At 43.4% G+C, this 10,377-nt stretch overlaps 1 protein-coding gene across 1 annotated transcript in view; it reads right to left on the bottom strand.

Moving 5' to 3' along the window:
- Nucleotides 1-10,377, bottom strand: part of LOC102397820 (dendrocyte expressed seven transmembrane protein) — a 43,389-nt gene continuing 33,012 nt past the window's right edge. The window contains exon 6 of the mRNA XM_025265155.3: nucleotides 1-8,379. The gene's annotated coding sequence lies outside the window, so the exon portion shown is untranslated. The remainder of the gene's footprint in view (nucleotides 8,380-10,377) is intronic.

Below are 10,377 nucleotides of genomic sequence, written 5' to 3'. Positions count from 1 at the left end.
GTGGAGGACAGAGGAGGCTGGTGTGCTGCAATCCATGGGGTTGCAAATAGTCAGACACTACTTAGTGACTGAACAACAACAACAATACATCTACAGAAGAATCACAGGGTTTTTTTTCCTCGGGTGAAAGATACCTTAAAATATCTTACCACTTTTCTTCTCCATGTTGGATGACAATAAAAAACTGGACAATACGATGATCAAATTCTCTGAAAAGAAAGTATTGTTATTTTCTCATCTAGAAGCCAATTTTCACTCATCTTTTAGAATTCAGCTTAAATATCACCCTCACTCAGAGACTTCCCCAGACCCAACATGGTAGGGTTAGGTCCACTTTCTGACCCTCCATATCAGGGCCACCCTGTACCTGATCCCATAATACCATAGCTACCTGTTTTACCTGTCAGCCTCCTCCAGGAAACTGAACACTTGTTCAGGGAAGGACCGTCTGGTCCACTGTTACTTCCCCAGCATCTACCAGAGTGTCAACCGTTGGGCATTTGATGGATCATTATTGGAGGACATGAAGGAGTTCCTGCTAAGTTCCTAGATTGATACTGATAAAGTTAGTGTGAACTTTCAACAAAATAAGGATAAATTTTATGGAGTATTTTAGTGTGGTGGTGGTGATTGATTCAGTCGCTGTCATGTCTGACTCTTGGCAACCCCATGGACTGTAGCCCTCCAAGCTCCTCTGTCCATGCAATTTCCAGGCAAGAATACTGGAGTGGGTTTTGTTTCCTCCTCCAGAGGATCTTCCCAACCCAGGAATGGAACCTGAGTCTCTTGCATCTCCTGCAATGGCAGGCAGGTTCTTTACCACCTGAGGGACCAGGGAGGGCTTTAAATGAAGAATACTGATTCATTGCTAGTATTTGATGGATTTCTTTAGGAGAATGAAATAACCATAGGATCTGCATCAACAAAATAATTTGAAATGAATGTCAGGATCCCTTTGATGCTCTTATTAGATTTTGTCATGATAATGTTTATAGTTCTAAATAATGACATAAGGCGATGGAAAAACAATGCCATGTTTTTCAGGATTGCTTCTGGTACACAAAATAAGGGTCCCTTACTCACTAAACAGTTACATTCTCAAGTCTTGTCCAAAGACTAGACGGAATTAGTAGCTTTTTTTTTTTTTTTTCAATATTCACTACTTCCTCTGATAAACAGCATGATATACTGGGATGCAAAAGTATGGGATCTAAACTTCTGTTTCCTAGTTTGAGGACTTAAGTGGTTTTTAAAATTAAAATACAACATGAATTTATCAAAACATACAAAATAAAAAAAAATTGACATAATCACATTTATTTACCTATTATCTGTTTAAAAAAGAAAAGTTTACAGCTGAAGAGGCCCGTGTACCTCTCTATTCATTTCCCCTTCCTCCCTGAAGGTAACCAATGTCCTGAATCTGGTGTTTTAGTCCCATGTACAACTTTTATATCTTTGCTATATATGTACGTATCTCTAAGCATTGTTTTGTATGTAGTTAAATTTCATAAAAGCATTATAGGGACTTCCCTGGTGGTCCAGTGGTGAAGACTCTGTGCTGCCAATGCAGGGGGTATGAGTTCAATTCCTAATTGGGGAATAAGATCACACATGTTGCTCAGCCAAAATTTAAAAAAAAAACATTATATAGGATGTATAGGTCTTTTCTAGGCTTTTTTTTTTTTTTTTAGTATGTACTGTTTGGTTCACATATTTGGAAGTTATTTGTTCTGATAGGTCTAGCGCTAGCTATTATCCATTTTATCGCTATCCAGTATTTCCTAGTATAACTGCACCCCACAGTCTACTCATCCACATTCCTATTGATAGACATTTAGGCTGTTTCCATTATCTTGCTACTACAAACAACACTGCTCTAAGCATTTTTTTTTTTTAATTTTATTTTATTTTTAAACTTTACATAACTGTATTAGATTTGCCAAATATCAAGCTCTAAGCATTTTTGTACCGATTTCCTTGTGTTCACTGGACGTTTCTCTAAGGTGAATGCCTTGAGCAAGACTGTTAGTTAGATACTGGCAAACTCTTCTTCATCGTGGAAACTTATGCCCTCCATAACAGGCTAAGGGTTTCTGTTCCTCCAGATTCTCACCAACTTTAGATATTTCCCAACTTACTAGCTTTGCCAATCGACAAAGTTATCTTATCCTGTCAAAGTTATCTTATTGGAGATTTAATTTGCATTTTCTTGAGTGCTAATGAGGTTGAGCTCCTTTTCATCATGCAGTTTAATTGATCTTACTAAGCGTCAGTTCCTTCATTTATAAGGTGGAAATAATAGCATCTTCCTAATGCACATGGATGCTGTGAGGATCACAAAGCCCATACTGTGCGGTCAGCACAGGCTAGCTAGGACCACTGCTAATAGGAATATGATGAATTAATAAACAGCACACTGCCCAGAGACTGCCAAAGTCTCGACTGTTCCTTTCTTTGGGGAAGCTCACCAGGCTCAGGAGTGCCAGATCCTTTGACAGCTGGAGGAGCATGGAAGCCAAGACTGGAAGGGCAGAGTGAATGGGTACAGGGTGAGGGAATAGCACGGGCCTGGAGAGAACTCTGAGGTCAGTGGGCATGCAGGCCCTAAGGCCTGGACCAGCTGAGAAATCAGCAGAGCTACAAGAGGAAACATGGAGGATGAGCAGAGCCTGGCTCTCAATGACACCTGCAGGTCCAGCAGATCCCAGGGCCGGCATCTGCGGCTCCACCTGGGACCTGCTTCTCATTTTCTCTTCCCCTCTGCCTGTCCACCGTAGGGGAGGCAGTATCCTGTGGGGGAGAGGTTGTGGGCCTGTCACAGGCTTTAAAGTCACAGAGCTGGATTTGAACCAGACGATCTAGATACTTGACCTTCCTGAGTCTGTTTCCCCATTGGTAAAGAGGGAACAGTTAATACTTCCTCACTTGGGGCGCTTTTGAAGGGACTAATTGAGATGATATGGAAGGTGACTTCTGTCCTCTTTGCCCCTCCCCCCACCTGTTTTTACTCTTTTATTTGCCTTGTTTCTCATTTACCTGCTGTTGAACCCCCCTAAAGCATAAATAGATTAATTAGATTTCTTTGTATCAAGCCCAGTTTCTCCCTCTCCTTCTTTTTGGACAGTATCTGTAGACATGTTAAAAGAAAGAAAAAGGCAGTGGGTCTATCATTTACTATTAAATGCCTACTGCTTATAGAACACAAACCAAACCCCTCAGTTTTTGTTTGTTGTTGTTTAATATTTATTTATTTGGCTGAGCCTGTCTTAGTTGCAGCATGTGGGATCCTCAGTTGTAGCATGTGGGTCTAGTTCACTGACCAGGGATCCAAGCTGGGCCCCCTGCATTGGGAACTCAGAGTCCTAGCTACTGGACCACCAGGGAAGTCCCCCCAAGTCCCTCAGTTTTGGGTGCTACCATCCCTCAAATGTACAGTGAGTAGCACAAAGAAGTGCTCAATGAATTCATCTCAGGAAAAGAAGACAAAGAAGATGATGATGATGGAGGCAGAAAAGAGAAATAATTCACAAATGAAGATGAACAGAAGAGCAAACCATTATTTGTGTTCAGGGGTCAGGAAGGCATTTATCTCAGGAGCTATCCGTAGGATATTAGGGAAGTTTATAAAATTAAAAATGACCAGTTGTGAAATATATTTGCCCACTTTTTACTTTAGTCTATACAATAATCTAGCATGATAAAATAGCTATGTTATATTTACTGTTCAAAGTATTTGCAACTGCTTTGTAATTGTAAGTTCCTCAAGGGCAGGGACGGTTTCTTAACAGCTTGTGCCCCAAACAACACCAGTACAATGTTTTACTCAAGGCAGACCTTCACAATGGGCTTGGTGAACAAAAATTAAAGTACTGTGGCTGAGACAATTTAAAGGAAAATGTCTGAGTCTGGAAAGATTCGCTGAAAGAAAAGGATTTTAAATCCTGTTGATAAAGACAGTCATACTTGGCAGAGGAGAAAAAGAAGTATGTTCTAGGAAAAGGAACAGTATGGCAAGATCAGAGGTCAGCTCATCCAGGGCCATCCGCCATGGAGGTTCACTGGGGACAGGCCATTGTGGCTCTATGAGCCAACGGAGGTCTCCATAACAAGCTGTTGGAGTTAGGAAGCATTAACAGGGCTTTTTCAAGCATTGCTCTTCATCTTAGAATAGGATGTAGTCTCCACAAGAACATGGAATCTTCGGCATTTTCTTTAATGATTTCTATAAACATGCTCGATTGACCATTAATGTAATATTTTTTTAAGCCCTTATTGAAACCATGCAGGACCCTCTAGGGCTCCTGGGCCTATAGAAGCCTTTCTGTGCTCCCTGTTTCTTGTTTATAGGGAATAGATTCCAGCCCCCATGACCTTTCTTGAGTTGCAAAGGGCAGATTGGAACTGTTGCTCATCAGGGAAGGGGGGGATGCAGAGACAAGGGAGGAGACCACCCGAGCCAGATTAAAGGAGTGTGGGCCCTGCACACACCCTGACCCTTATTAGCAACTCCACCCTTGAACCATTGCTATAAAACTCCGCACCACATCCTCCTGAGTCGGGACACACAGTTTTTGAGGCATGAGACCGTTGTGTTCCCCTTTCCCTGGCCAACAATAACGCTATTACTTTCTAAGATTTGATTAGGTACAGGTTCACAGACAAAGAGTTTTCAGCATCACTGTTAGGTGTCTAGACCACCATTGGAACTCCCCCATACCTCGTGTTTATGCCCATCCCATTCTCACCTAGTGAGACTCTGATGGTCAAGTCTCCATCTTGACCAGGTACAGCCCCCACAGGGCTGAGTGAGTGCCCACCTCACCCCCTCCAGGGGCATTTCCTCCCATCAGCACCCTGGGAGCTGTCCAGGCTCCACTCACAGCTTTGCAGACAGACATTTGGGAATTATTTATTCTCCACTCCCCCTTCTCTCAGGGCCTGTGTTCTTTTCTTAAGTGGTTTACAATTCTCTGAGTTGCTTTACACCTTATGGCCAGCTCGCCGTCAACTCGCCATAAAGCATTCTCTCGTCTGGGGAATTTTAGTAACAAGACCGCTTGCTTTCTCTTTTCTAAAAGAACACGCTGCACCCCCTCCAATCAATATTTACTGGGTGTAGGTCTGCTGAGAGGGAGAGAGGTTTACAGTGCATTAAGAAGATGTAGACACAGCCCTCAGGGAGCTTATAATGCAACTGTTGTAGGGAAAGGAGTCAAAAAGCTACTAAGATTCTTAGGAGTGGATACTATGCCAGTAGTGTTGGGATTTTGAAGGAGTTGTCAAAAAAAAAGGATTTTCTTCCTGTGTTTTTTTATTTTTTTCTTCTCCTCCTCCCTTTTCTCCTCCTCCTCCACCTTCTTATAGGCAACAAAAGAAAAATGAAAGTTTCTGAATCCTAGAATCTACCTTTATGTCATGGATCTAATTAAAGAGGAAAAATTGAAGGTATTTCTCTTTATTGAAATTCGTTGGAGGACAATGGTTTAACACTAAGAAGGAAAGATTCTTAGAATAATTTGTGGGGAGTGGGGGTGGTGAAGGCAAAGATTCAGAGCCCCAAAAGTTGTGCCTCATGCACCAGAGGGCACCTGACATGGACAAGGAGCCCAGGATTTGGGGTGAAAGGACAGCTTTCATCACAGTGTGCGGTCTGGGGCAAGTCTCTTTGAATCTCAATTTCTTGATCCATAAATGGAAATGGCAATATCTGCCCTGCTTACTTTATTGTGTTGAGCTGAGTGAAGCTTGTGGACAATTAAACAGTATGAATGTAATGAGGATAATATGATTATTAACTCAATTTCAGGACAAAACGTCAGTTATTCTAGAAGTTGAAAAGTGAAAGTGTTAGTCCCTCAGTCATGTCTGATTCTTTGTGACCCCATGGACTTGTATCTGGCCAGGCTCCTCTGTCCATAGGGATTCTCTAGGCAAGAATACTGGAGTTGGTTGCCTTTTCCTTCTCCAGAGGATCTTCCCAACCAGGGATTGAACCCAGTATCCGGCATTACAGGTGTATTCTTTACCATCTGAGTAAAAAAAAAAAAAAAAGACTCAGAATGAGAGAGATTGTAAAGGCCATAGGAGACTTAAAAATAAACTGGTGAGATCACTGTCATAACAGAAGGGCACTTTTGAGGGGAGGGTGCTAAGAAAAGGAGAAAATAACTGAGAACTGAACAAGTTTAACAGGGCACAGAGAAGGAGGAGGTGTTGCTGGGTCCCACTGGAGGAAGCTGGAGGTATAGTTCACTGATATGCAGAACAATTGGGGTTAGGGAAGAGCTTATAATGTGAGCATTTACTATGAGTCATTGTACCATCCCTATTGAGTGCCACATGCAAAAGCCAGATCCCAAAAGAGGCATGGCAAGTGGAGGCTAGGACGGCATTCAAGAACTCATGGAGAAGATGTACTGAGCTGGGAGAATCAGGACAATGAAATGAGTTGGACACTGCAGGCAAGTTCTGAGAAAGCTCAACAGGAGGCCATGGGAGGGAAGAGGTTAGGACAAGCTCGTGGATATCTGAGCCCAAAAGGCTGCCAGGAAGTACAAAGGTCTGATGTAAGGATGGAGTTGGAAGCCAAGAAGATCAGTTCAGAAGGAGCTGGAATCCTAGGCGGGGTGGCAAGGATGCTACTGGATCTGGAAGGAAGCTTGGCAGACACCCTGGGTTAGGACCACAGCCGCCAGGCACAGAAAGGCTGGATTCCCAGGAACAGGACATGAGGACAGTGTTTAGGTCTTGCTCATCCAGAGACTGCAGGCTCCTTGTGACCTGGAACCACTGCTTCCTCCCTGTAGCCTCACCCACCCCGCATAGTGCCTGGCCTTTAGACTTGATCAATGTCTGTTGGAATGAACCAACGAATGAAAGACAAATGAGTAAAGTCAAGTTCAAAACACCCAAAAAACCATGAATTTTATTCCCCTCTCTGGTGGCTTCAGGCAGCGTCTGGCTCTCCTTCTAGTGCCACATAGTTCATGTGGAACCACCCTGTGATCCCTCCTGAGAACTCCTGACCATCTAGCATGTCTCCTTCCCTTCCCTTCACATGGTGTGTGTGCTCGAGATGGCCACGTTCCACTCAGTGGCTTGTCTCCATGGCAACTTGCTCCTTCATGATGCCACGCTCGCCTGCCTCTCATTACCAAGCATTGCTGTATCCTTTTCAGATGTCTAACCCTGGCAGTTCCCGGTGTGTTTACATCCTGTCCTGATATAGAATGTCTTACATTAAGGGAACATTGTCTTCTCAGAACATTAACTTTAAAAACTGCATTTAAACACATTATGGCATGATTTCTTTTTTCCCACTAGAAATAAAAATTTTCTCGACAACGTCTTTGCCAAGAAACAAGTTCCCTTGTCAGCCAGCCATGTTCATTGATTCCTTTCAAAACTTTTTTTCTCCATGTGTATTGTAAAGCCCTGGAAAGAGTCTCCAGGAAAAGCATTTGGTTCCTGAAGTAACATATGGCTCTCAAACTCTCACCTACATCGGCAGACTCTTCCTCCTGCTGGTCATTGCCATGGGCAGACCGCAGCGACCTCACCCTTGGCACTGATGAAAATCTGAACACCATTCCAAGAAAAAGGAGGTACAAAAGTCACAGTGCATGTAATGTTTTTCCCTTTTGTACCTGAGAAGGTCCATTTTTTAAAAAATTTATGTATATATTTTTTTAATGTAAGACCACTTCTACCTATTTTTAGCCATGCTGGGTCTTTGTTGCTGTGTGCAGGCCTTCTCTAGTTGCGGTGCTCCAGCTTCTAGTTGCAGTGCTCCAGCTTCTCGTTGCGGTGCTCCAGCTTCTCGTTGCATTGGCTCCTCTCATTGTGGAGCATGGGTTCTAGGTGTGTGGGCTTCAAGAGTTGAGGCTCAGGGGCTTAGTTCCCTCCCCACACCCACCCCAGCATGTGGAATCTTCCTGGACCAGGGATTGAGCCCATGTCCCCTGCACTGGCAGGCGGATTCTTATCCACTCACAGTGCACATTTAATTTCATTTTATTGTGTCATTTTTATTAGACTGGCCCATTTGTGTCTTAAGGCTCCCGACCTGGTTTCATCACTTTAATGAAGATGGATCTAGCCAATCTGTTCTTAGAATCCATCTCAGTCCCCTCGTAGCACGTGTCTCGACCTCAGTCTCTTTCTCAGCTGTCACCTATATTAAGAAACACTCAGAGGAGGCCCACTAATGGTGGTTCAGGATCACATGATCTTTTCTTTTCCAAGGTGGATTTTTACATCTGCAAGGAGAACTGTCTACCACACACCTGCCACATGTTGCCAGTGTGGATGGGCTTGTCCTTGGTCCAGCAGCTCGTCCTGTTCCTCGCTTGGGGCCTTTCACCACTCCTTGCCTTCCTGTAAGATAACAGATGGATCGCTACACTTGGTGTCTCTCGCTTATAAGGTCCCTCAGCTCAGTGGATTGCTGGGATCTTTCATCTAGAGCTTTTCTTCAACTCCCAATGAGCCTCTATGTAGCAGACCATTTATTGTGGCTAAGATACAATTCCAAGTTCCATAGAGCAACTTTCCTCTGGCTGTACATCAAAAATTCAATTCTGAAGGACCTACTGTTTGGCACAAGGAACTCAATATTTTTCAATAACTGACATGGGAAAAGAATATATATATATATATATGAATCACTTTGCTTTATGCCCAAAATTAACACAGCATTATGAATCAGCTATACTTAAATTTAAAAAAAAAGAAAAAAATTTCAATTCTGATTTCTCCTAACTTCTTCATATCTGAATTTAGCAGTAGAATGCATCAGAGGATAATGTAAAGTTTATCCTAAATGTGCACCTAAGCTATGACCCAGTAAGAGATATCTTTAAAAGTGTTGGTTCTGCATACTGTATATACCATACAAGGGGTAATTCCCTAAATGGGAAAGAGATCCTAAACAGAGCAAATGTATGTATATGTACAGTTGATTCATTTTACTGAACAGGAGAACTGAACACAACATTGTAAAGCAACTGTACTCCAATAAAAATTAATTTAAAAGTTTTTAAAGGCTTTAAAGTAATAGTGAGCTTCCCTAAGCTCTGTGTGTCTAGCAGATCTGGGCAAGTCAGCTGACCTGGCATAAAGAAGGAAGAGCTGCCCTCTGTTTGGATGAGGTGGGCGCACATTGGAGTGCCCCTCCACCTGGTCGGCTTCCCTACAGATTCTCAACCTGGTCCCTGCATGCCGTGGAGACTGCCAGCCCTAGGAGGGGAGGAAAAGTGGGGGCCCTGAGCCCGAGCCCAAGTGCAAGGCCAGAACTGGGATTGTTAATAGCAGGGGTGAAGGGAAGCCTACAAAGGAACCATGGGACAGTGAGGACCAGAGAACCTAGGTCACAGAAGCTAAGGTCTTGTCCAAAGATTCAGGGACAGAATTTTCATCTATTTTTAGATGAAGTAGCAGGATGTGGAAACCAAAAAAAAAAAAAAAAAAAAGTGGTCAGTTCTCCCATACTGCACAATGGTGATGACTTATGCAAAACATCCTCTTTTCCTATTTTTAACTAGATCACAGAAGCTGCGTCAGAGGACTGGCTGCTGACTAATCCTGTTGAGACACCTTTCTCTGAATTGCATAAATGCCATCTATGCTAGAGAACATTCAAGAAGGGGGGGAAAACTGTTAAAGACTACTGCACACGGGGCATCCTTATAAATAGTCTTCTGAGTGGGATTGAAGTGTTCTGGGCCACAGCTTTCTGGGAGTTGTCTAGGATTTCATGGCTGAATGAGGCAGACATTCAAGGAGAAATCATTCATTTACTTAAGCTGAATTAATGGTCCCATGACTTTCTCATATTCCAAAGTATAGTGATGACTGTTTTTCAGTAGATTACCTGGGGAAGAATGCTGGTTTTTCAGAAAAACTATTATCTTGTGGTATAAATATCCCCACACCAGGAACAGATATTTTATTAGAGAAAAGGAGTCAGGAACAAAAGCAAAGGGTTCTCAGTGCTTTATGGATGAGAACCACGTCATGACAATGGAGGCCCTTGAACATCAGCAGAGACCTGAGCCATCACGGAAAGCAGCCCTTCTCCTTCTCCTGTACTGAAGGGGAGATGGCACTGCCGGAGATGCTGTGGGGACCGGATTCCTTCTGCCTCCCCGGACTCACCACTTCCTCATGCTCAAGCAGACCCCCAGCGGCCAGTCTCTGCATCTCTTTGCCTGGGAGCTTTTTCCATAACTGAGGGAAATCAGATGTGCCAGGGGATACACACCACCCAGAAGTAGCACCAGCCCACAATCAACAACTGGCAGGACTTGATTTATAAATACCCCAGGCTCTCACCCCTCAGTGGGGTAACCCCGAGGTATGGGGGCTCCAAGCTGC

The sequence above is a fragment of the Bubalus bubalis genome, chromosome 15, assembly GCF_019923935.1.
Source record: "Bubalus bubalis isolate 160015118507 breed Murrah chromosome 15, NDDB_SH_1, whole genome shotgun sequence".
Taxonomy (NCBI): Eukaryota; Metazoa; Chordata; class Mammalia; order Artiodactyla; family Bovidae; genus Bubalus; species Bubalus bubalis.
This window is presented reverse-complemented; position numbering and strand designations above follow the sequence as displayed.